This window comes from Aptenodytes patagonicus, chromosome 16 (assembly GCF_965638725.1).
Source record: "Aptenodytes patagonicus chromosome 16, bAptPat1.pri.cur, whole genome shotgun sequence".
Lineage (NCBI taxonomy): Eukaryota > Metazoa > Chordata > Aves > Sphenisciformes > Spheniscidae > Aptenodytes > Aptenodytes patagonicus.
In genome coordinates, this window is record NC_134964.1 from 2,148,160 (window position 1) to 2,175,255 (window position 27,096).

General features: G+C 40.0%; 1 protein-coding gene across 3 annotated transcripts in view; it reads left to right on the forward strand.

Annotated features, from left to right (window-relative positions):
• TOM1L1 (target of myb1 like 1 membrane trafficking protein) overlaps positions 1–27,096 on the forward strand; it is a 583,218-nt gene that overhangs the window by 356,624 nt on the left and 199,498 nt on the right. Inside the window, exon 1 of one of the 3 annotated variants that reach the window (XM_076353865.1) lies at positions 4,431–4,458. The exons of the other annotated variants lie outside the window; for them this stretch is intronic. The gene's annotated coding sequence lies outside the window, so the exon portion shown is untranslated. Of the gene's footprint in view, positions 1–4,430; positions 4,459–27,096 lie in introns of those variants that run through there. 3 annotated transcript variants of the gene reach the window in all.

Sequence of the window (27,096 nt, forward strand, 5' to 3'; positions counted from 1 at the left end):
ATGCTTATAACCATAAATATTAATTTCTGCTCAATATGTATGCACTCTGGAGTCCCTAGGTGTGAATAACAATATCTAATTGCAGAAACTAGAATATTCATTAAATTCTTTCAGACAATCTTTAGATGGGTGTACTAAGATTCAGATACGTGCTAATGGGAGGGTTTTCTGCAGAGCTGTGAAAGGCTGTTCGAAGCTTCCCTTTAGCCAGGGGCTATCACAGTGCACAACTGCTAGCATGAAGGAAGAAACATAGAAAAAGGCTTTGTGTGGCCAAAAGGCTTCATATTAATGTACCATTGCAGATATGTTTTATATAGTTAATTCTACCTTCCTAAAAACTCGATTAGTATCTTAAAAATCAATATTTTTCAAAATCATTACAAGTTGAGCAACACTGACATAATAACCTCTATGTTATGATAAACCGGTACTGTTCTAAAAATGATGTGGAGTTTTGCTTCTCCAGAAACTGCATACTGTGGAAAAAGCAAGGTGAAATGTGGACGTGAATGTCCACTCATTTGCTGCTTAGCAACAGATTAACGTGCTTTTTTTTTTTCCTGAGGGCTTCCTGCAATCATAGGGAATGAAGCGGAAGGTATCTACAGGAGACAATCTATGCCATCCCTTCCCCCCAAGCCAGGATCAGCTATAAATATGTTACTGCTGACTGATGTTTGACTTGGCATTATAATGCTGTGCCACTTTCTTTGTATTTATAGAAATATGCTACTTTCTCATTTGCAAATGAGAAATGCATCTACATAATTAATAGACTCAGTGTGTGTTTTGTCTCTCTGTTTCTCAAGTTCAGCTTCCCGCATAGTAAAAACTTGTGATGAATCATACAAATTTAGGCACTTCATAACCTCTGTTTTCAAACTTCTGAGGATCTTGTCTGAAGATCAGCAGGAACTTCTGCAAACTAAGCTCCCAGTATGTTCATTTTTGCTGAGTGGGTTAACTCTCAGAAGAGTCAAAAGCTGTTCGTGACTTGGTGAACACAGAACAGGCAGGGCAGTACATCCAAACCTCGTTGCAGAGATCCAGTAGCCCACACCACTTACTGCCTGCTCTACATTTGGCAGTCATGCCCAAATTTGTTGCAGCTGATGCATCTTTAAGCAAGACTCATTGATACGTCATTTATCTGCTTTTCCTGCTGGAAGAAACACTAAAGAAAAAAAGACTCTTGTGTTGTATGTAACCCAGAAAAAGATTACTTTAAGACATAGTGAATGCAGTGCAGGCAATCGTAAGGAGAACATCTGCTAGCCTAGCTTGGTGTGTTGGGTTCCCCCCCCCCCAAATATGCTAACAACAGTTACCTGATTTCAAATTGAGATGCATTATGAACACCAGGCTGGTTATTCATTCTGACTAGTAGTCACTGTTTAACTCTTTTATTCTGTTCACAAAAAGCTTTGAATTTTTTCCGTGAATCTTTTTGCTCAAATCCATACTTGCCATACCTGAGTTTTGTGCTCTTTTTGCCGTTTGCTGCTGACTACTTGTGGGTGGTAGCATCCAACTGGTTAACTGAGTCAGGTGATACTGTTTCTGATTTCTGACTAAATGCCCAAAACTTTTTTAACGAGGGAATAACAAGGAGTTAGTAGTGAATTAGCAAACACTCGTGATCCCACAGGAATATCTTTGTTTGCATGAGAGTATATTCATACAGGAACAGCCACTCCCCAACCATTTGTGCAAACAGAAACATGTTCCCTTGAATATTCATGTACAACAAGGGGCACAAACATGGTTGAACCAAGCAGCTGCTCAGAATTCATACAACCGTTTTGTAAACACCGTTTTGCAGTATTTGACCAGCTCTAGGTGCTGCTGTCAGAGGAGCACAAGTGAGCTGAAACGTGACAGCAGTAACAGCAGATTAAAAAAAAAAAAAAAGTAATCAGTGATACATAGTAAGATTCAACAAGTATGTAAATGTATAAAGGCCAACAATGATAATGAGCCTAATTCAACGTTTTTTGTCTTTGCTGATGAAATACACTAACATAATAACACATCTCATTGGTTAGGCACCTTTTCTCAGCCTAGTTTTGCTGTCTCATCTCTTCAAGTATTTCCTTCCTTCATTATCTTATTTCCATTTTGCAGTCTTGAATGCTGAAATAAATTAGTTGCTTGAAAATTGGTCCTGTATTAAATATTCTGCTTGATTTCTTAATCTTTTTTTCTCCGCTGGTGTCCATTCTTTCCAGCAGTGAGCAGAATGATCCCCTAGGACTGGAAGTGGAGCAAAAATCATTGGTTTAGTCTGTGCTGTCTTGCCTGTCTCTTGTTCAGCTCCCCAGGATGATGCTGTTCTGTTCAGAAATGCCAGTATTTTAGCTGGAGAGAAGCAGAAAGCAGTGGCTTTTTATCAATGGGCAAAACTCCAGGTTGGTGAAGAAAATGGCAAGGAAAAATAAGTCTTTGAGGGTCGTGATAAATAAAAAGGGAGACAAGTTTTGAAGAGTAGCCTGGAAACTGTCCTCAATTTGTTTTTGAACTGCTGACTTCCCAAACCAATTTAGTCATTCATCCATGAAGCTAAATAGACTTAGCTGCCGCTTATGTCTAGGAGAGTTGGGGAAGCTCTTTTTTTTGTTGTTTTTTTTTAAATCTGCATATAATCACTCTGTCTGCTGGGGGGTGGGGTGGGGTGTAAAAGTGCAAATTAAAAGTGTTTTCTGGGATTTCTGGAGCTTGAAGTGAAAAACTATTCAAGATCTAAATTAAATTCACTGCCTTAAATTGAGCAGATCCTAATTTCTCTAGTATTGTACAAACAAAAATAAAATTCAATATTGTTACCTGTGGGATGTGACATGATTTAATAGGTATGATGCTGACCTAAAAATGGGAAGGCCTGTGTTTTAATAGTCGCTCTGCAACCAACCTGCTGTGTTAGTTTGTGCAAACTGTAGTTTCCCCATGCACAAGAATAAGGAAAGAGAACTGTAATTAACTTTCTTGGTTTTATATGGAGCTGAATTAATCATATAATTCTTTCTCTCTGTATGTATTTTCTAAAATAAGTGAAAGACGAGGCACTGTGTGCATCTTACTTGTGATCCTTCCCCACCCCGCTTCAATCAAGTAATCTGTGTTAAATAGGATAATGTTCTTGCCCCATCTAGACTGTCCACCTCCTGTTGAGCACTCCACATTTTTTGGTGTTGCTGAGTTACACTGATACTAACATTATGGTAGCAAGGCAGATGCAGGAGCTAAAAAGTTGAAGATTAGTACAAAATAATATAAATAAGTTGGTTCCGCTCATGCGGTTTGCCACATTAAGTAAACATTCTTGGGAATTATTCAGAAGAAGGTGGAAGACATTTGGAAAAAAGTGCATATTTGCATAATGCAGCGAATTTCTCAGCTCTTGTGCACCGCTGAATGTAGATGAGATACTCATTTAAGAAGTTTACAATTCTGCATCCATTCTAATGTCTGTTTATAATAAATAACTGAATGTAGTTTGAAAAGAGGAAGGTGATCTCTACAGTCCTTGGGTATTAGCTGCTACCAGCGAGATACATTTTTAGCATACTCTGTTTATATTGAAATTAGATGTTTGCCATGGAAACCTACGTGTTACAATAGACTGTCTCGTTCTGAAGTGTAGGAAAGCTTTGCAGTGAAAACCATGAATACACCATCTAGTGCTTTTTTCTGAAATGATCTGTTCTAAGTATGATTTCTTCATATTTCTGATTGATTTGATGAGGATAGCTCTAACCACTCAGTTTGTGTGGAGGATGGGAACCCCCATCTACAAAACATTAGCTTCCTTCGAGTCCTCTTTTCCTTCCAGATTCCAGACTTTTCCATGAAGAAAAAGCCTGAAAAATATTTTTGAGGAAGTGTATCTGTTTCTTATTGGCAGAAAGAAATATTTTTATTATTTTGATTTTCCATTAGATGATGTATAACTTAATATTGAAAAATACAAAATCAAAATTTTCCATTTGAAAAATATCAATATGAGGCTTTGCCCTTATGTTCTCTTTGCTCTCTCTTATTTAAAAAAAAAATTCTAGTGAATGTCAAGTAATTTTTACAAACTGGGCTTTTACTTTTGACAGACCTGATCATTGTGGTACAATGTGGTTCTGTTTTTAGGGGAGTTCTGCTCACTATTGTATCCAAAAGCCACTCGCCAGTAACTGGAGAATTGCTTCTCTTCTTGAGGTCGGGCCTGGTGTGTGAATTCCAGCAGCCTCATCCTGAAAAAGAAACGCAGCGTTCACTGCATCTGTTTGACAAAGTTGCAGCACTTACTCTCCCACCAAAGGGTTTCATCTAAAACGCCGAGTCTGTTGTGCAGCCTGAGGCAGTGTTGGACATTGCTGCTTCTTTAGCTGAGCTTCTGAGCAAGGAGGAATGAGTTCGAGCGCTATGGGGCTTTGAGCTTTATGTGACTGAAACCGCTGGTTACAGGTAAGAGTTTTTCTACACCTTTGTGGCTTGAAGCAGGCGCTGCACATACGTTAGAATACAACCTCCACAGCAAAATATGTCAAAAATGCCTTAGCAGCTGTGGGCTTGGACGTTTTCTGTTTTGCAGAAATTCATTAGAACGTAAAAACCTGCCAATTGCATCATTCTCTTTCTTCCCCTTCCACTTCATGTAACGGAAAATTAAACTACTTGGGGGGGGGGGTGGTGCTTTTCAAAAGAATATAAATTGAAACAGTAGTAGCACTTTTTTCTTCTTTTTCTTTCCCCCACTCCTCTCCCCCTCTTCTCATTTTTTGGCTGGAACTGTCTGAGCGCGCCAGTCTTTTGGAAGATACCCTAGTGGGTCTTACGTTCTGATGTCCCGTGGATATTCTGTAGCTCAGCAGGCTCTGCTCTGAGCGGTTTAATGGATTCCCATGCTGGGATTCCATCCCCTCCTGCACCCAGATGACTTTTTCCTGAGAAACAGTCAGCCAGCTGTGCTTCGCCACAGGACTTTCTCGCAGGCTATGATGCTGAGCTTAATAGCGTGCAAGAAACCTCCTTTGTCAGAGGTGGAACAGGATACCTTAACCCAGACCCCTCTGAGATCGTAGTAACCAGGCTACGCATAAGGGCATCCATCTCAACGTCTAGCTTAACATTATTGTATCCGCTCCTGTATCTGCTGGTTTATATCTCACTTGTCATTTTTGAAATATTTTCTTTTAAAAAGTATCTCGGTAAACGAAGGGGGAAATGGGGCTTGCTGCAGCCAAAATAGATGAATAAATTAAAGCACTAACTCTTACAGAAAGCAGTTTAATAACCAGTGTGGCAGGCATTGCTAATGTTAAACCCGCTTTGAAGTCTGTTATGTAGTTAAACTGGGATTTCACATCAAAAAAATGTTATTTACATTTGTGCATGCTAGCCCAGCTTTTGTTAACAGCACTGGAAGATTAGGTGTAAATGATCTGAGACCAGTAATATAGATGCAATAGTCTGAAGGCATTTCTCGAGGAGGCTGTTACAAGACTTGGGGGGGGGGATATTCCGATGCCTAACCATGTTCCTGTCATCCAAAGCATATTTCCAGATGCCTAAACAATCTCAGCCAGCAAAAATGAAACTCATTTGCTCAAGCTTCCCATTTGCTGAACTTGCCTAACAAGACACTTGAGACTTAAGTTTACATTTTTACAATGAAAATTAGATGGAATGATGCAAAGCCCTTCTTGATGTCTCCTCCCTTGATGTTTCTACTTCTCTGACATCAGGTGGTTTAACTATAACATCTGCATCTCACCCAAACTCTGGACTGCAGTGCTGTTCTGATTACTGCTTGGGGGAAACTAATTCCTGGAAGTATTGGGATTTTAAGAGAATAAGGGGTAATGTAAGGAGACTACCAGATTGTTTTCCCATTTCAAATCTTGCAGTTGTATCGGGTAAGACGGACGTGGTTGGATTTCTTGTCTGTTCTCTACCTTTAGGCTAACGCTTTTACTTAGGCCCGGATTCAGTCTTGGATGAGGTATTTGATTTTAGGCATCTATATTTAAGAATCTAAGTTAGGAAGTGAGTCCTTACTAGCAGCGTAGGCGCAGTGTGAATCCTATGTGGAGGCACGGACCTTTCACTGATTTTAGAGGGAGCGTATGTTTCCATTAGAGACAGTCTGATTAGCAGCTGAAAGGAAAGTAGGATACAGCCTGTTCTCCTGAGGTAATTGTGTAAACAGTTACACTATTTTTTCTTCAAAGCCTTATAGAAATATCAATTTATTCTCACAAAGGATAGTCAGGATGAGCGGGGCTTTGCGTCATATTTTGACATGAACTCACTCTTATTTCTAGTTCTAGGCAATCTTTAGTAGCTTTTCCTTTTGCCTACCATGAAAAGCTCAAATAATAATACTGCTACTTAGAATTAGACTTACTCTATTCTCTTTTGCCTGATCAGCTGCCGCCTTCTAGAAAACCAGGGATGAGCTTTCATTCTGAAAACAGGCATGATTTTCTGCAGTATTTTCTGATTTTTAAGGCAAACCAGAATCTTTAACCACTTTTGAACTGCATACCAGATTCTTCATTCATGACCAGTCTCAGATAGAAAGTAATACAAGCCTGATTCTTCTTTCAATGGGAATGATAGGGAATGAAGGATTATTCCACTAAAGAAAATTTAATTAATAGAAGACTTTTGCAAGTGAGAGTCAAGTTTACTGTCAGGAATGAAAATTGAAATGAAAAAATGAGAGCAGATTCTTAAATAATAAAAAAAAAAGAGCCAATTAAGACCCTTATAATCTGGTTTTTAGAAGCTTTTCATCAATGAAGCCCTTCTGGGCTTCACTGAGTGTCATGGGTTCCCAGTGCTTCTGACAATCAAACCGATACTTTTAGCTTTTAAGCACCTATCAGATGTGTTTTGGCTGGGTCAGATTAAAATTTTAAAAATCAGAAGGAATTTGTCTCTCATTGATGAGCATTGGAAACTTGGCACTGATTTCCCTTGGGGTTCATTTGAAAAGTCTTAGTCTCTGTGTTATATCCTAGCTTTAAGTACCTAAAGTCACCTGTTTCATTGGCTGTTTGCTGGATGTAAGGTGAAATCTGACATTTGAAGCACCTAAATAAATTGAATTTCTTATCTGTGAATTTGTGGGATTTTTAGACTACACTTTTTTTTTAAATGCACTTTCATTATCAGTGTACCTTTTTCTGTTTTGGGGCTAGTTTGGTTTATAGCCCCACTCTGGCCCTCAAAAAAATTTTTTAAACCAGAAGATACAGCACAGTTCTCAATAAATACCTTGATTGAAATTCTGAAATGAAGGTTACTCGCATACTTTATGGGGCCTTTGAATAGCATTGGATGAATAGCCCAGTGATTGATTCTGATCACAATCCACATATTAAAGAGTTTTGCAGCATTCTGGAATTTGTGTAGCCTTTCACAGGAGCTACGTGTGTATCTGTTCCCTGAAATGTTCGTAAAGTCAGACCTTGGAAGCATAGTTAGCTTGAATACAAAGAAGCAGACCACAGAAAAAGTGACTGGGTCAAACTCATTCTATATTATACCAGCATGAAGCTGGCCTCACAAAAGACGGAGGAAAAATAGAGGATTTTGTCCAAAATTTATTGGAAGAACATCTCAAGCCAAATCACACATCACATGTCCATGTCCAAAAACCTAATGCTGTGTGTCACCGAACGTAGCATCTGTGCCATCTTCGTTAGTCAGTTCCCTAAAAACCAGACTACCGATGAGGATGGACGCCCATTCCTATAAAGCTCCTTCTTGTTATATTGTTCATTTTACCCTAAGTGGTACAACCTCACTTTGTTAGTGGAAATGAGCTGGAAAGTGAGGATCACTGATCCCCAGGGGTTTGAGAGAAAAAAGAGCGATAGGCTTGGGATTTTCAACAAGTCATAAAAATGTTAGCGCCTGGTTCCCAGGCGTGGGCATTCGACTTATTCTGGTCTTTTGAAAGTGGCAGGCTCAGTGCATTTATGCTTCTTCATTTCCTGTTTGTCAAAATGAAAGAATTTCCACCTTTCAATTGTCAAGAGTGGTGATGAGCTCAACCAGATAAATATGCGTGGAAATTCTTTTTTGCTGGACTCTAACTATATAATGCAGCCATAAAGTTTTAATAGTTAACATAAAACATAATGGTCGCTCAGCTACTTTCAGAAAGCAATACGTTGCAGGAGGGTCATCCGTTTGATTAAATCAAAACATGTTTTAAACATTAATTTGCACTAGCTGCTACTGGCTGGAGAGCACAGCTACTGGTGTGGAGCATTTTGACAGTACCCTTCCATGGCTGCTACAAAAGCTCTTGCTGACACTAAACCCCTTGCTAGTTCAGCAAAGATGTCAACGCCATCACAGGTCAAATACCAGGTAACTCCTGTTGTAATTCCATGGAATGATTTACCAAATTGACCGGTTAGAACTAAAGCAGTTGGATAGAGACACCATTAAATGGCAAGATGACATATCCTGCAAAGGGTAGAAGTGGTCTTGTATGCCCCTCTCAAATTAGGTTTGAGTCAAGTTCAGCGAGCTAATGGCAATTAAAAAGACTCCAAGTTAGCCTTTTTGCGAGGTGGTTTTATAGATGGTGGACATTCGCACTGGCATGTAGGAGGTGCTAGCAGAAAAGGTGACCTGCTGAAAAGCCTCCTTGATAAGACTAGGCTTGGAATGACTGCTTCGGGAACAGGGGGAATAGGTTCCCCTAATGTGAACCATCCACCAGGCAGATGTCTGTTGCTCAGTTAGTTGCTGCCTTATGCTCCTTTTATAGTTGACGCTTTGAAGGAGAGAGTCATCTGATTTATTTTCAGTGTTTACTTAAGGATGAGATAAATCTTGACCTAGAAATGCTTTTGTCTTTTCTTTGACTAGATGGAGTTGGGGACTATTTCAGGTCTCACCATCCAACTTTAATCAGTCATTTATATTTGAAGAATATGAAAAGGTATGGGGAAATTTTAGTTTCTACAGCACATGCCAACATAATTTTTTATTAATATGTGGACATCAACGGGAAGCAAATTATGTAGTGAGAGAAACATCATTCCTGGCTTTCTTCTTTCTTCGATTTCCTGTGACTATGAGTTAGACTGGAGGGTCCCACAGGTCAGGGGGTCCCACAGGTCAGGGGTCAGTCAAGCAAAATCCGTCTGAAGTGTTTGCCTGGCTCAGGAGAAGAGAATATAACTTGCCTGTATAAGCAAGGAAAGAAATCATAACTCATTCGAAATCCTGGCACTCAGTTAGTGATGTTTCTCTGGTGTACTGTTGCCTCTGTGTGGCAGCTGAAATAAGTAGAGAGATGATTAAGCCCCTGCTACGGTATTGCCATATAGAGATGTCTGATTTCTGCCACTTGTATCTCCTGTCACTATTCAATCCCTGCAGTGATTTCTTAGAGGAAACTTTTCTTTAGCAGAAATAGCAACAACACCTCATGGCTGGTCTGCTGCAGCTGTGTAGCGTGGCTACTTGTGGTGCTGCTCCCAGGGTGCTCTCCTGGTGCGTCTAAGCAATTATTTTTTGATCTATTGCTAATTCTATGTTAAGGAAGGAATTTGGGGTCCAAAGACAGAGTGGGCAGATAATCAGTTCTGTGTTCAGCTCAGTGTTTCATGCCAAAAAAGAAGAAAAGGGATAATAATACCATCCCCCTCATTTTCTGCTCTGTCCCCTCTTCACTGATGACACATAACTGATAACTTCCAAAAATTTTCTTACTCATGTATGCACATTAGTATCTTTGTTGACAATTCATCTATAGTGGGGTGCCTGGTGATACCTGAGCACATGTCAAAACATGTCCTAAACCATCTTTTTTGTTTGGTTGGTTTTTGTTGTTGTTCTTCGTTTTAAATTGCAGTAAGTCTTACTGCTTCTTATTTTTCCTTCTTGGCACTTTGGTTGCCGTATTTATCAGCTTTAGCTAAATGATAGCAATATACTGGAGAAAGAGATCCACTGGTCATATTGATCCTCCACTTCTTCCCCTGTCACTCCCGGGGGATGATGACAAAACTGTAGCAAAATCAAATGGCAATTTACAATTGTCTTTCAGAGCATCTCTGCCTCGGTCTTGTCACATGTAGAATGTCAGTAACATGTTTAAGTGTCCTAAGTGCCAGCTTGCTTTCCCGCTTTGAAGTTCCTCCTTTAATTTACCTAAATTGGGCATCTTACAAGTTGTTTACATATCAAAAATAAAACAAAATCAGCATCAATCTTGCTTTTAAAAACTAAAATTTGAGTCTTCTCAAGCCGTATCACTGTTTCCCTAACACAGGCTAGATGGGAGGTAGTTGAAAGGTAACATATACATGCAAAGGACAGTAATTTTAAGAGCAATGGGAATTCACTGTAATTGTCTTGCAACAATTTAGAAAAATGGTAGAATTCCTCTATTAATCCATAGCTGGCAACAGATATCCTAACCATCGCTGCTGGCACCAAGAGCAGGTTGCTCAGTGACACATCATCATTCCAGGAAATTAACAGAAAGAAAATAAGGGAGATGATGTCAGAGTTTAGGGACCTGAAAGAAATTGAATCCAGTTTCCTCTCATGTTTATGTAATTAAGTGAAAACATTTCTCTGAAATCTCAGATTTCCTGGAAGCAAAACTGCTTCCTTGAAAAGACTAGAGTTTCCCTGGGAATTAAAAGAAAGCACATGAGTATGGTATGCAGAATTTTTAAATTATTTTTTTCTTAGAAGCTAATGGCTCCCCTATAACTGTGTACTTCCCCTGTTGCAGACAGTAAAAAAAATAATTCGGTGCTTTGACTAGTCCTCACCTAGTTTCTCCCTCCCTACCATGAAATGGGATTGAAAGCCAGGACAAATTATTTCCTATTACTTCTCATCTCATGCTTTTTGAATCTTTTGGTTCAAACATTTTAAATATTTGTCTAGTTTCTCTCAAGAAAAAGGACTAGAAAGTTAAGGGCAAGTGGCAGCTGTTGACCATTTTTTCCCTAAGGTAAGCCAATATTCTCATGTTTTCGTGTCCTCAGGTCGAGGAGTTTGAGAAAGAAGTACCAAATATCACCCACCTGCGATAGTCATGAGTTGTCATTTCTTTCAATTCTAAAGTTGCATCTCTTCATTTTACGGTAGGTTGTTAATATACATATAATGTATATAATATGCATCAATTGTTTACCAGGGAAAGAAGCCTGTTCCCTGGAATGTCTTTAAAGTTCAATGCATCCAGGTACTGTTTTATAAATAATAGATGTCTCTGGGGTTTTTTTTGGGGGGTGGTGGTGGAAATCAGTACTTGAAATTGTTGATATGAATGTAAGGAATTGTTGCCTTTAACAGACAAAAGAATGTAATTCCTACCAGCTTATTTCTGTAAGTGTTTCTGTCGGTTTGGTAGGACTTATTCTCTGACCACAACTCAGAGCCTCTTTGCTTTATGGACTTCTGACACGTACCTGGAGAAGTAAGGCAGAACCAACTCCAATAGCTCTTGAAAAGCTTTATTCTGAGAATGGAAAAGTTCTCCTCAGGTGGCATTCCTCCAGAACATAACATGCATTGCCAGAACTGCAGCTTTCTGTAGAGACACATGAAATGAAGCTTCAATAACACAAGCACACTTACAGTTGCACACAGTGCGAGTGTTACATTTATGCCTGGTCACTGCAGTGTTTATACAGAAGTATTTACTTCCTTTTTTTTTTTTTTTTTTAAGAAAAAAAAAGAAAAATTAAACAAACTAAGAGTATTTCTCAGGGTTTTAATTTCCAGTATTCCCCATGTCTCTCACAATAGCATTTTTTTCCTCAGGCTTTTTTAAACTATGATTTTGTTGTGTTCCTCTATCAAACTGATGCCTATAATCTGCAATGTGAATTGGCAAGTTGCCGCATACAGCAGATGGACCTGAGCATGCTTCTGCCAAGGAGCTAGCATGTGCACCAAGCTCTGCGCATGTGGCATCCATTTCCGAACCAGAATGTCAAAACAGCTGCCTGTGAAGGACTTTTGCATCTGTACTAACAAGATCTGCCAGAAGTCCTGTAATTTGGAGCATGGTTTCTATCAGAATAGTTCGAACAGTTCTAATGTTGCCCAAAGCTGGAGCAATGGTCTCTGAGCTCTGGATGATTTATACCAATTTATAGGAGAATAATCCTGCAGGATGGTGAGGGTTTGTGTCTGATGCCCATCCACCTAGCTGTGTTCACGAAGGCGCTAAAGAAGCGAGGGGAGGGAGAGTCAGACCTGTTTTGGTAACCATTTTAGAGTGGTTTCAGAAACTCCTGGCTCTGTCAAATGGTCCAGGAACGTAAAAAGCCATTTGGATGAGTGGGGAGTTTCAGAAGATTTCAAGGGAAACAGGTGCAGCCATAGCTGGTGCAAAGGGAAGGTGCATTATCAGCAACTGGCAGGTCTGGGGAGGGAGAAAGCAGAGTATTCCTGTCCAGTGATGCTTCTGAGCCTGGTGGGAAGCAGCTTCTTCAGTCACGTTCCCTCCAATTTTATATAAGCTAGCGTGCTTGCCTGCTTGGCCTTCACCTTCATTCATGGGATTGGTTTTAACAGTTGCCCCAGTTTTTTCTTTTATAGGGCTTTTCTCTTAATGAATAAACAAAAGTTGAAGAACTCATTCTGAAAAATATTTTTATTTCTCCATTTTATTAATCTAGCACGAGCTGTCTGACCTTTTGTTTCCCATTACAAATAATCACTTAAATTTTCTCAGACATTATGAAACAGCTGTAATAAAGGCGTAGCACTTGCCCTTCGGAAGAGACAAGAAACCAGCCATTTCTGTCTGTAGCTGCATCTTGCCAGTGAAGTTAAAAATGTTTTGGAACCTTTTCCCCAATAAAAGTTGAAATCATTGCTCTACTCTGGATGGTTTTTTCCTTGTTGTTCTAGTGCTTTTACTCTCAAAGGCCAAATGGCATTTAGAATGACGAATGTTTTGCTTCCTCTTCCCTAAAATACACGGCAATAATGTCTACTAGAGATCTCTGAGATGATCAGGAAAATGCAGTTCAGTTTTGCATTCCTTTTAAATGGCCCTTCTTGGGATATGTAGCAGATTATCAGATCGCATGATTTTCTTTTTCTCTGATGGTACTCAACCCTGTAGACTGGGAAGCTGGGATTAATAGTTTGTGGTAAGATCAACTATTGAGATGTTAGTGGTCATTAGGGTCCAAAGAGTTTGGGATGGCTTAGTTGATGCTGTTTATTTGTACCCCCCTCTTATTTCGAAGAGAAGTCTCAGATTCTTAGGTATCGCTTTTCACTCCTACTTCGCTTATGTTCCCTGTCTCTGTAAATATCCTGTCCTGGCTTTGACTTTAGATAGATGTAGGGTGACCATTAAATTGGCTTGTATTAAGGTGAGGGCTAGCTAAATGCATTGAAGCTACATCAATATGTTGAAGCTAATACAAACCACTTGTAGAAAACCAAAGTAACCTGAGGGTGCTATTAATTTTAGATTAAGAAAGCATCAAGGAATGAAGGCTAATCCATTAAACTAGAATTGTTTTGCTATGATTCTAATGTAAATCAATGTCAGAAAAGTAAAGATATTAGCAGCAACTAAGCAGTTTCACCAAGGTCAAGCCAAGGCTTGAGAGATGTCCTCCTCATTCTTGTGGGTTTGCAATTGTTTTTCTTATTCCTCATACAAAATTAATCAGTAACACTGAAAATAATTCAGCTCTAGACAAAAAAAATAACTCCTTTTGAGACTCCCCTGATGTCTACATAGAACTCGTAGAAAAACACAGAACTAGGTAATTAGGTACAAGAAGCAAACACTGAAAAAAGTAGTAATAAAACAGGAATTATTTTTTTTTCTTTCCTGACAGTTCTTTTAACTGTTGGTGCTTTCTACAACAACAGGTCAAAACTATAGGGAGGAGTGTGACTTTTAAGTCAGAAATATCCGTTAAATTTTTGCAGTTTATTATGCATTGCTTTTAACTATTAGACTGCATCACGTGCAAAGAGCTGCCCCTGTGTGCCTCTGCCTTCATCTTTGAAGGTAAGAGGCAGCCTCCTGCTATGGGAATCTGCAGCCGCAGACCCCAAGCTTCACAAGAACAGCTCCTGCTTCCCCCCTTTTTTCAGGGAGAGATGTTTTCGTGAGGAAGTCCTTATTTTGAATATTTTTTTTTTCTTTTATGGGAGTATTTCTAGCAGTTTCCCTTCCATTCCGATGCTACAGCATATGCAGGCATAGCTGGGATGAGGCTCCAAACAGCCAGTGCCTTTGACTAAGCACAAAGGAAGTGGTTTCCTTGGCAACTGTAACCCCAGAAAGGTCCCAAAACAGCACTTCCACCTGCCTGACATTTCTTTTTAATTTAGGAGTTTGCACATAGGGTTTGCATGGAGAATTGGGTTCTGTCTTAGGGCTTTATTCATAACATAAGTTGCTTACAGGAATAATGTAATTTTTGCATATGAATTTACACTTTGGACTGACTGGCTTACCCAAAAGATTGTTGACTTATGTAGTAACAGCGGATGCTGCAGTAGCACATGGTGGGACATGGGATTCAGGAAGGACATACAACACTTAAGCTACAAAAACTAAAACACTGCACTGGAGAAAGAAATCTGTCTAGAGAAGAATCAGTTTGCTCCTGTGTCTATGTTAGAAATTATGAGATCAGGGAAACTGCCAAACTTGCATGTACATTTGGCTTTTACTAGATTTGTTAACTTTTAAGATGAAACAGCCAAAGAGAAGGCCCTTGCATAAGGAAATTCTCAAAACAGGTGATGCGACTCTCTTAAGCCAGAGGCCGGGCTCTCCTGCCCCTCAGCCTCACTGCTAAGTTCACACAGGGACGGGTGCTTTTATGAAGAAAGGTTCACTCCTTGCTTCTGGGGTCACTCGGAGCAGCTCCTGGCAGTTTTTAGACGGTTGATGTGAGATCATTGTGGATTTAGCGGAGCTTGGCTCCCTTCACCCCCATGTAGGCTGGGGTGCCCCATGGCTGCCTCTCACCTGGGGCCTGCCCACAGGGTCTATAAGCCGCTTCTCCAGAGCGTAGGAAGATAAAAGTAAACCCTGCTGCTAGTTACTGGAGGGGTTGAAGCTCACTATAAAAACATCTGCCATCGGAAGGGTTGGAAAGCAGCTAAAGTGAAGGGCTGTTCTTGCAGCACTGTGCCACTGCTGTGGGCGCCATCTTGGGCCGGCAGAGCCCCCCCGAGTCCCACGCAAGGCTGGTACTGGCAGGAACCGAGGAATGTTCCTCCAGTCTCAACACGTCCATGATTAGCAAAGACACAAACTAAAAGATACTATGAATGCTGTAGTGGCAGGCTGCAAGATGCGACTCTCAGGAGACTGACCCTTAGCAGCCATTTTATTTCAACATGCAAATGCATTTAAAGCCCAAACATGTTTATTCAGCTCTTGGCTTTCAAATATCGTCAAAAATAGCCACATGTGAAAGGAATTGAGCTTGTGCTTCCCACTCAGGGTGCTGTGGAAATGCAGGACTGTCTCCTTAAGAAGAAATAGCTGTGCCACACAGGTGACACCCCAGCCCAGGCCCTGCCGAGCAGGAGGAAATTGCAAAGAGCTACAGCATAAGGAGCTGGAGCCAGGGCCCAGGGCAGCCTGAGGTAAGTGACCTGAGGTGAAGGAAATAACCTTTCAACTCCAAATATAAGTGAAAGCAGAGCATTAGTTGCATGGGCAGTAATGCCTGGGTGAGTAAAGCTCTTTATGGTTGTAAGCTAGGTCTAGAGGAAAAAGGTGAAGCCTGAAATCAATGTTTCTTAATAAGACAGATGCTCCTCAAAGGTATGTCATTGCCTTTCCATGTTGTATTATTAGTTTAGTTTTATGAGACTGTCCTGCCAAGGAAGCTTTCCTCAGGTTTGACTGGTGCTGTTGCTTGGTGCATCTGGTGATGCCTGTTTCTGCTGTGAAGTTTTTGGGATTTGTGTGCTCAGTAGTGCTTCTCTTGTTCTCGTGGGGACTAAAGCTTACCAGAATACGTTGAGAGAGAGACACCATCATTTTATCCTGCTTTTATTGTCAGGCTCCTTCTTCAGCTTGTTACGCTTTCTTAAAGGTCTCTGCTTCTGTGAACTGGCTGTCCCAAGACCATTTTCCTGGGTAGATTGTGTGTCACCTTCAGATTTATCAGTGCTGAATTTCATAAACAATCATGCTTTTTTTTTTTTGTTTGGGGTCTTTTTCCTGTGTAAGAAATGCGTCTTTGTGCAGCACGTGGACATTCAGATACTAAGTAAAAGGATTTTCAGTTGTTGCTGCAACACAGGGAAATAAAAACAGAAATCACATTCTACTGCTTTGCAAAAATTGTGTTTGTTATAAATCTCTACCTAATATTTCCTTTTTCATGAACTGCACCTGGAGAGGGGCCGTTTGTGCTATTTAGCTTTACGTATTGCAGTCAAAGCAGACAGGTAGCCCCTCCAGCAGCTCCAGTGAGTGCCTCAGAGGCGTAGGTGCTAACTGAAGCAGCTGAGGGTGAAAACTAAAACTAAGCAGTATGACTGTCCCTTCTCCACCTGAGTTCCCAGTAGCCAATTAATATTTCTTGAACCTGAGTGATGAGGCTCAGAGTGCAGCTCTGTGCTTAACAGGGAGAAGAAGAAAAATTCTTCACGGCTGCAGCAGCTATTTCAATCCCTCTTTGACAAGAGGTCTTTTAATATGATGCTCTTGTCTCCCTGGCAGAGATGGATCCCGCTAGCATGGAGGTGTATGTCATGTTGTTAAGAGACTTTGTGACCTCGGCTCTATTGTTATTATCCCAATAATTAATATGTCACTTACTTGGTAACACTTCACAATATAACTGGTTTTGCTGTGAATGAAATAAAGTCAACCCCAGAAGCAGGTTTCCACAGCCTCAGCTTTAAGTATGGGCACAGGGGAGGAGAAGTTTCTTGTCTTTTCCAAGCCTGTGCTCAGAGAATGACTCTAATACCCAGTGGAAATGCTCTGTCAACAGAGAAAGGCTAATGAAAAGGAAGAAGTTTTCAGGTATAGCAGGAGTCGGAGCTCTGTCAGCTTTCCAAAGCACTAGTTTGATTAGTGTCTCCCTTCCTGGTCACCGACATAAAAACATTTATTCATTTCATATAATGCTTCAGTGAAACTCATGAGTCCTCAAGCTAAATACCGGCATATGTGATCTCCATGTATGAATGTCTCCCTCTGGTTTACATGCCACTAAAACACTGCAAACCTGCTGGGTTGTTGGGTTATATATATGTAAGAGAATAAATTGAAGAAAATAAACCGTGTGACAGCAATGTAATGAGGAAGCAGGCAATGATCAGCCTAATGGGAGGGTCAAAGACATAGCCCAAAAATTAAAGGGGAGATGGAAGTGTCCCTGTCAGCTAATATGTGCACATACTGTTATCTGTTTACCAGCTGAGCCCCTGCACAGCTGTGGGGGATCAGAGGGGCCTGTGTGCTATTGCTAGCTCTGCCAAGGGTGAGAGTAATCAGTCTGAGCTCCCAGTGCTCTGCTTCTCTGACAGTCAGGCCCCTGACTTCTCTTTATCTCGTTTATCCTTGCTAGAAAAGCAAGGAAACTGGTGCTTGAGAGGAAAGATGAGTTGCTTGCCTGGTTTTGCCTGAGCTTGCTTCCCGTGCCCTGCTGCAGGTCCTGCTTTCAACCTTGAGTAAATTGCTTGGGCAGTGATGTCCCTTTATGGATTTTGGCTGAAGGGTGTTAGGGACCAAGGTTCCCACTTCTTCCTCTTAAAACTGTGTTTAGTAGGGACCTTGGTTTTGAATATTAAAATTCCTGAAGTTCCTTGGAGTTTTGCCTCTTAGTGTACAGAGAATTCTCTTTGTGGTTGGGCTGGTTAGTGCCTAGCTTGGGTTTAGTCTTTTTACTTGTGAAGCTGCTTGGCTGCCTTCTTCATTATAGGGGTATAAAAGTTAAGTGTTACAGTGATGTGGTGAATTTTTTTTATTTTTGAGCTCCTCTCCCCCAGTGCTTCAGATCCTCATCTGAAAGTCCAATAGTAGTTACCAACACAGCCATCTTTTTGTGATGTCTTTAGGAGTGAATGTACTTGGTACTGTCTGTATATAAGATTATGAAGATGCAGCAAAACAAAAATATTACTTCTCTGCCTTTTAGTTGCATTTCTTAAGATTGTTCTTCATTAGTTCTCATCATCCCAGTGTCCGTCCTCTACTCCTGTTCCAGCTTGCACTCATACTTTTAAAATGTGGGAGATAATTTCATATATAGGTTTTCAGGTAAGGACTGGCACAGTGGTAGTCCCCCATGAATGGATGGGTGCATTAAGGAGCTTTGCACAGGACCTGAAATTTCATGTGGTGAGTGGAGCGCTAGTCTTGTAAGATGTGGGGGTTTTGTTGGTTTGGGTTTTTTTCCTAAATTTTTTTGTCTTTTCTGAGAAACAAGGTCTATGTAAAGCTTTGTTCCTGTAAGTTGGCTGTGCGTGGTACGTGTGTGGATTTAATCTTTACATGGGTGTATCTACACTGGTCTGTAATGTGGACCATCTTGATATCTTCCACTTTGTAAGGAGAAGTTATATTGACCGAGAGCTGGAAATGCATATGAAGTTGTCTTCCAAATTTCCTTGCTGCTTAGCTTTATTACGATAACAGTCTAAACAAAGTCGTCCTGAACTTCCCGTTGCTGATTTCATCATTGTTGACTTTAGCATATTTTTAAAGTGTTTAAGGCAACTAGATGGAGGTTGAAATTTTAGGGAAAAGATTTTTATCTCTCCGCTACAAAACAGTAAGCGGGCAGTTAGTGTTTGTGGACGCTGCAGAAATGAGCAGTACTGACTGTGCCATGAACTGCAAGTTCTTTGCTTGGAGTCGGCTACCTTGAGATGACATTGTGGGATTTTTTTCTGTCCCATGTTGACTTGCACATAAACATGAACACTTTCAGACAACGTTTGTGTAGAATTGGAAAAGTAATGAATTAGAAATGTCAATTCACTCCCACAATTGTTAAGGGTTAATGATAACCATGTTATTGCTGCGATATTCTTATTAAAAAGACTAAGAAATGTAAATGGTTTCATTTTGCATTCTCTGAAAACATTTATGAGATGTGTGATAGCAGAGAAAATTATAGCAGGTAATTTACCAGTTTACTTATTTCTCTTTTTAGATGCTCCTATTTTTCTTGTAATACTATCTGGTATCTCCTGCCGTTATTGGGTCCTTACTTTACATGTGCGCGTACACACACACGCACTCAGTAGATAATGCATGAACCCAAGTTCTGACAGCAAAAGAAAACAAAAAAAGCGAAGGGACCATGGCCTCTAACTCGCAGGAAGGAAACTGATGTTCAGTGAGAATAACTCAGTTGATGTAACAATTTCCAAAAGTGGTATACTCCCAGCATGCACCAGTACAATCTCTGACCTTTGGAGTTTGAGATTTTCTATGTATGCTTGAACTTTGTAGCATCTTAATCTGAATTGTTCCTAAGAGGAGAATAATTGCAGCATCTAGCTATGATGATAATGGACATTCTAGAAGTACCTCAGTGGAAAAGTAGATCCTATATATTGTGGTGATATCATCTGAGGTCATCTGAAGGTTGACTAAATGAGAGAATCTCAGTGTTAAGGGGGGTAGGATGTCAGAGGTAAAATAGAAAAAAATATAAATTTTATGGAAATAAGATGACTGACGTGGCAAGAGATGCAGGGCATACCCCATGGGCCACTAACAGAGAACAAATTTCTCTTCCTCTTGCATTCAAGTTACACATGAGAGCTTTCTGCAGTCGGACTGCTGCCCAGTATTTTTGCTGCTTCTGTCTGTTCCATTTGGATGTCAATGTCTAATTAACTTGATGATACCAGGTAATCTGCTCTGACCAAAGAGAGCTTAGCACAAAATAAATCGGGGAGAACAGAAGCTGATGGTGTCCTTTTGTATGCTTTCAGTACTAGGCTGACTGCAGGTGCCTTTATAGCTGCCACGTTTTCTTGGTCGGGGAACTTGTTTGGCATAGACAGTCCTTCAGGTTTTCTATTTTATATAAGGGGCCATATCATGTTGCAGGATACTTAAGATTAAAACCTTCAAAGGAAGCCACCAGATTAATGGTAACGCATCTCAATATCAAGGGGATCATCTTCACGATGCAGATGTGAAGGTGAGACATGAAAATGATTTGGCAGGACCTGTGGTGGAGGAATGAGCACAATGATTTTTTTTTATTATTTATTTATTTATTTTAATTTTCTTTGAGTCAGTGTCTGAGCCTTAACCATACTAGTGCTGCTCTTCTCCATGAAGAGCACGTACAAGAAGTCTTGTGAAACAATTTGCTTCATGTTATGTACTCATGCCCCACTTGAGTGCCATGCAGCAGAAAGGCAGAACAAGTGTATTTTTAAACCACTAAGAAAAATTTTTTGAAATATATAAAGCTCTTGAAAACAAATCTGTTATACGGAAGTAAAAAACATTAAATCAATGCTGTGCTCCTCTATTTAGTAATTTCTATATATCTTGTACTGATACAGAGATAAACATGATTTTAAAAGCCGACAGATTCATGAACATTGTGTGACAACCCAAAATATATGTATATTACAAAAAGATAATCAACAGATGGATAAGCCTGCCTGAAACAGTTGTCTTGCAGCAGTATTGAATTTTATTTTTTGCACCAGTCAGTGTTTTCTGAAGGGATGATTTTCCAGTAAAGCAGAGTTGTGTCATAACCAGTTGCCGGGCTGCTGCTTTTTATGGCTAAGGAAGAAGAAAGATCTGGTCTGATTGTATCTCCTAATTAGCAGGGAACTTGATCTGAGTCCAGAGCTTATTCACAGGAGGCCAGCCAGGCTGTCTGAATGGAGAAATTACACATCTCAAATGACCTTGGATCCATACCATGCTCCTAGTGACCCTAGCCTCCCCTGGCTTCAGCTGTGCTGAAGGAGAGCTGCACCATATGGTGGAGAAGTGCTGTGGAGAAAAGGTGTCAGCTGATGACTAAGAATTACTTTTTAATTCTGCCTCTAGACAAGAGAAAACAGAGGGGAGGGTGCAATCCTTTAACTCTGACTTCACTTTTACACGTTCTCCAATTTGGATCTCTTCTTTCCATCCCTCAAAAGCATCCAAGGAGGTGGAGGATAGATGAGCACGTGCAGTTGCTGATGCTTGAGTTCAATAGAAAATGCATGTGCTGTAACCCATAATGATTTCTTCATGCAATGGCATTGCTTGAAACATTGCAGAGTTGATAGAAATCAAAACAGTGTTGACTTTGAGTCTGTTTTGAACACTGATGCCTAATTTAAATAAATACCAGATGGGACAGAGGCAGTTTGTCTAGGTAATTACATTACATTATCCCCACTCGCACAATGCGGTACTGTGGCTTCGGCAAAGATATGCATGGAAGCATCCAACAGCTGGGATGCTTCCACAGCAAGGAGAGGCGAGGCAATACCAGCCAAAGCGGGAACAGAGGGAGAAAGATGGTTCACCCCATGCCCAGGATTTTGGTACAGCCTGGAGAAGCTTTTGAATGTCTAGGAATAATTAAAATTAATGCAAGAAATATGTACGTAAAAATAAATGCTTAGCTAAAAGTTACACTTAAGTGTGAAATTTGAAGTACTTTTGCAAACACCAAAAGAAGTGGCTGGGAGGTTCTGATGCCTTTATTTTATAGCAGTAGAAATGGAAAAGGGAGTTCAACATAAATTGAGAAAGGACATTTAATTAGTAAAAATCCAGCTAGTAGCAAATCGGTCCAACTAATAATGTATTTTAGAATTCTTACTCGGAGACATCAACTATCATAGAAATTTCATTAAACATGATCAGTTTAATTATTTTGTCCTTAGTGAAGAGTGCTAATTAACTTGGCTATGATAAATATGCATCTGAGTACAATTTTGAAATCCCTATGGATCCTAATTATTCTTAAAGTCTGAGGTGTAGACCTTGCTGCTATAATCCTTTTTTTAAAGTAAAGATTTCTTCAAGGGTACCAGTGATTTCAAAGGTGAGTAATTTTTTTCTTCTGAAAAAAAGGAGGCAATTTTTGATCAAAATCTGAGGTGAAATTATGAGGGCTCTGAAAATAACCTTGAAGTGTGTATCTTGTTCCTAGCCATGGATTCTGCCTATGAATTGAAGCCAAATGAAAATCTGCAAAGGGGGGTTGGTTAACTGCTAACCATTGTAGCAGCTTTGAATATGTAATCAGTTTGTATGTAAGAATAGCATTACTTACACTTGAAGGTAAAAAGGAACAATATATGGCAAACCGTCTTAAGCATACATCAGGCCTTAATTTGGGGCCATTGTCTTGTAATCACAATGGAGTGAAGATGATCCTCCAAAATCATTTTAAAATCCTGCATGCGTGCTGTTTCTGGCGACTTGGAGTTCATGATCTCCCTGACTATTGACTAGATCTATGACTGTCTTGAAGACTTAGTCAAGGGGGGGGGGGGGAGCTTCCTCTGAAAACTTATTTTAAGCATCTCTTTGGTTTTACTGCCCAGAAAACTTCTACTAAAACAAGCCTTTTTGCATTCAAATAGATGGGCTAATGATACTATTGGGTTATCTGTTCTACAGTTTCCTTTCTTGGCTTCTTGACAAGCGTAATTATGAATTAAAGTAGATGCAATTCCTTGATGTAAGAATGAAGTTAAGGTGTGCTAATTAAAAATGGAGTCAGTATAGGTGTGCAAAGGTGTTTCATAGATTTGCTTGGTTTTTTTATTATTCAAATCTCTTTGTGTCAGGATATGTTACTTTCGAATCCTTGACCCTGTCAGCTAATCAAACAAAAGCATGCCTGTCTTCTAATTAACAAAATAATTTCCCTTGTGGATACAGATGTTCCTATAAATCTAAGATAAACATCAGTGCAATTGAAGTGCAGTTCAAGTTTCTGAAATTTACTTTGGAATACCAAAATGCCATAGTATTAAGTGTTTGAGGAACTGTTACTCAATCACTCAAATGATTCATGCTTTTTTTTTTTTTAATAAAAAGGAGTGTTTTGCATAAATTTTAGTATCAATACTAAAAATAGTGCTTTGGCCACATTGTGGCCAGGAAATACTCTCTGTCCTCAAAATGAGATAATTATAAGCTGAAAAATACAAGATGAGTCTGATTTTTGTCCGTGATCTATCACTAGAGCCTCTTAAAGTTGCGGTAATACAAGGGACACGAAAAGCAAAAAGGATGGAAGTGCCTCGACTTACAATGGTAATGAGTACAACAGTTTGCTGGAGTAGCTGTAAATCAAATGTACTGTAGCTATAAAAAGCCCATAAGACATTTGGATGTGATCCTGGACTGCTTCTGCAATATAGAAGCTGTGCATACAAATGAGAAGCCATCCATATTGTATTATGGGGAGGACTGCATTATTGAAACTGGAAAGATGGTAATAGGAAGTTGTTTTTGGAAAACTACTGAAGCTGAGCTTCATCGTGTTGGCGCCAATGTAGGGCAATTACATTTGGGACAACATCAATATCAGTTAAATAGAGGAAATGCAATAAGGAGGGAATATGTGATCATTAGGAGTATAAATTAAATTCTGCAGATTAGAGGACTGTATATTTTAACTTCATTTTAGCCTGATTTTTTTTTTCCTCATTATTTATTTCACTTTATGCTTTTACTTTTAACCTTTTTTTTTCTTTCTTTCTCACGGTCTGGCTAATGCTTATGACACCTTCATCCTGCATACTGAGCTTAATAGAATTCTTTAAACAAAGAAAGCTCTTGGAGTAGACATTCAAAAATCAATGTACCATATATAACATAGGGCTGAAAATGAAGGAAGGTGGACAGTGCTGAGACTGAACAGGTTGCTAGAAGCTCACCTGAAAACAAATTCTTTCAGGAAAAACATTCCTATAGATTAAGGTAACGTCTGGGACTCAGAGGACCTGCACTGAGTTCCTGACCATGTCATGTCTTTGTTCTCCACCTGTAAAAGCAGAAAAGCCGCCTTTCCTCTCCCTCGATTCCTACATACACCTTCTCTTTCTAAGTCTTTAATAATTTTTAAGTGGGGACTGGTTTTCACAGTGCAGTGCACTTAATTAACATTCTGATTGCATTTGGAGTTTCGGTGTTAATTCTAGTGTTTGTATTGTTGTGATGGCATTTACTATTACCACTTGTTATGGGAATATTAATGGATTTTTCTCACCTGAGCATTATGTTGGGATAAGGCTGGAACTGCATGTACCTAGTCTTGTCTGGGATGATCTGTCCCATAGTGGCCATAGATCTAGTGGGGGAAAAACCTATAAATAGGAGCATGGTGGCCTGGATTCTGACTTTGTACCCCGTGCTGTGACCTGACAGGCTGGTTCCCTAGTGATGTGCCTCAGTTTCTCAGCATGTGGGTGCAGAAAAATAGCTCTCCTGTGATGTGAGACCTGGGTATTTGCTAACTGTCTTGAGCCCTGGAAGAAGATGCCTTAAAAGCATGATGAATTGGTAGGAGCTGCCTTATCTCCCAGTGACCAGTTAAGTGTCATAGGTGCTTTGAGTAAGCTTTTTATTTTCTTCTAGTTCTGTAACAAAACAAACAAAAAAATCCATTAAGAGAAGGGGACACTAAGAAAAACATGGAATTTTGAATGTAGGTGATAGGAGTTTGACTTGAATGTGTTTATAGATTAAACATCCATAAATCATTGCAGTGCTGAATGGTGAGAGATCACACAGACATGCAATTCCTGTCAGAGAAGTCCAGGAAGAAATCGGCACACGTAGCCATGAAGAGGGGAAGTAGAAAAACTGTTGGCTTGGGAGTTTTCATCTAGTTTTGTTGAAAGTTTATTATGATACTTCTTAAATGCCTTAGCCAAGAGAATGGCCCCCGTTGTATTAAATGCAGAAACACACCTTACCAAGCAGTTCTGGACTTTGGAAACTTCTTTTTTTAAATAAAAGAAAGGGAATGTCGTGGGGAGGGTGGACAAAGACTAAAAACAGTGTTGAGAAGGTGTTGTAGCGGGTGAGTAGCAGAGATGGCACGATATCCATTGAGCCACACTGCCTCCATAGGGTTTGGTTGCTGCTTTTGATAGCTGCCCAGGCTTTCTCTGTAGGTTGGTTCCATGATGGTCTAGGTGATACCCGCCTAGAAGCTATGAGTTTATTTACTGTCGGTTATTTGTAGTCTTTGAATGGAGGATGGGCAATAGTACTGCATCACCATCAGCACAAGACTGAATGTTGGATCGCCTATAGCAACATGCTGCTCTGGAGTACATCTGTGTTTGCGAATAGCTTGGGCGTTGGGTCATAGAGCAGATTTGTAACACAAATGCACGGGCGGTTTAACATAAGCCAGCACAGCTGAAAGAGGATAATTGTGAAAGAACAACTATAGTCTTTCACCATCTTCAGACCTTTCAGCCCCAAGGAGTGCAGAGCCCAAGGAGGGAGGACAGGGTAGTAGGTAATAATTGTTCTCCCTGTGCTCTCCCTTGGTCTGGCTTTTGCCAGGAAGATTTGCTGTCTGAAAGAACTGATCCGTTAAAACTCAGTGCAAGAAGGACCTTATGCACTGGGTTTATCCTCATTGCATCTTTGTACTGCTGAGACAAATGTTTGGAGGCTACAATCCTGTTTTTTTCCCCTCAGTGCTTCTTCCTATAGCAAGCTTCTCCACAGCAAGCAATAATTGTTCAGAGTTTTGGCGAGTCTTGTCATGTAATGGCCATTTTCTTACCTCAGGGACTAGGAGGAAAATTTGCCTTTAGATTCATCTGTTCATAAACCAGGTGATCTATTGGTCATTCAGGTTCAAGATTTGCATTAGCAAATGAGTTAATGCACAAATGAAGTATTTACTGCAATGCCTGTTTGCTTTTGGTACCAGAGAGCCAGTGAATCGCTTCTTTTCTTTTTACGGTATCTACTATCCTTGCAGTACTCCAAGGCAGGTAAGGTTATTTTCGAGACTGTTTTTTTTTTTCTCTGATCTGATTTTTAAAGTTGTCTTGAAGGTGGAAATTCACATTATCCATCCAGAAACCCACCCAACCCTAGCTGATTATTTTTTCAACACATGCAGACAACTAAAACAGCCATTTAAAATTGTTGCAATTGAATGTTCAATTCATAGATTAGTATGTCAAAAAGTAATTGTTGGAACGTGTTCCTCTTATATCAGGTAATGCGAGTCTAATTTGATTTAACCATTAAGCCTCCCTTTTCCTGAAATGCTGGCTTTTGAATCTTTTTAACTTCTCACATTTGTGAGAAAATGCCAATAGACAAAAGCTTGCACTTAGAGTGGGACATGTGAAAATACCAGGTGTAATATGTAGGTGATAAATCTGTTGGGCTCTTTAACAGTTTTATTGATTTTTGTCTGGTGATATTTCTGTCAGGAAGAGACATCTAATCCAACTTAAAGTGGTGTTACATATAGCCCCAGCAAAAATAATCAGAAATTCCTTATCTGCGATAAGTATATTTATGTACTATGCTATCCAGTTTGGGTACCATTCTCTTCATTACATTGGAGTGCTGAAATACCACTCTGTTCCCCAGAGGCTAAGTGAATGTTATTGGTATGTTTATTTGCTCTTTCCACATACACGGCACCCACGGTGATTAATGGGAGCCATGTACATTAACCCCCACAAACCACTAATTCCCAGATCAGTGGAACATCCCAGAATTTACATCAGAGGGCCAAATCCCTCTCATAAGCTTATTTTATAGACTTTCCCATTGATTTCCTCCTCTTTGGTGGAGACAAGAGAGCTGAGATCTAGCTACAGAAGTGCCCAGAAGCAGCCCAGGGGCAGGTAAACTCCCCAAATTGTGTCAAACTTTCAAGAGAGTCCTCCTCAGGCTTTCTCTAACTTTCTAATACTGGCTCCAACTTGTTGGGCTTGGCAGGTAACAGCAGGGTTTTATTCTACATTTTGTTCTCCTGTAACACTCGTGGTTTTATTCCTCCATCACGTGTTGTTTGAGCCCGATGGATGTAGAGCAAATGCCACCAGCTTATCTTTTCCTTGTGAACCCAGTCAGCGATGGCAGGTATGCGGGGAACAAGAGAG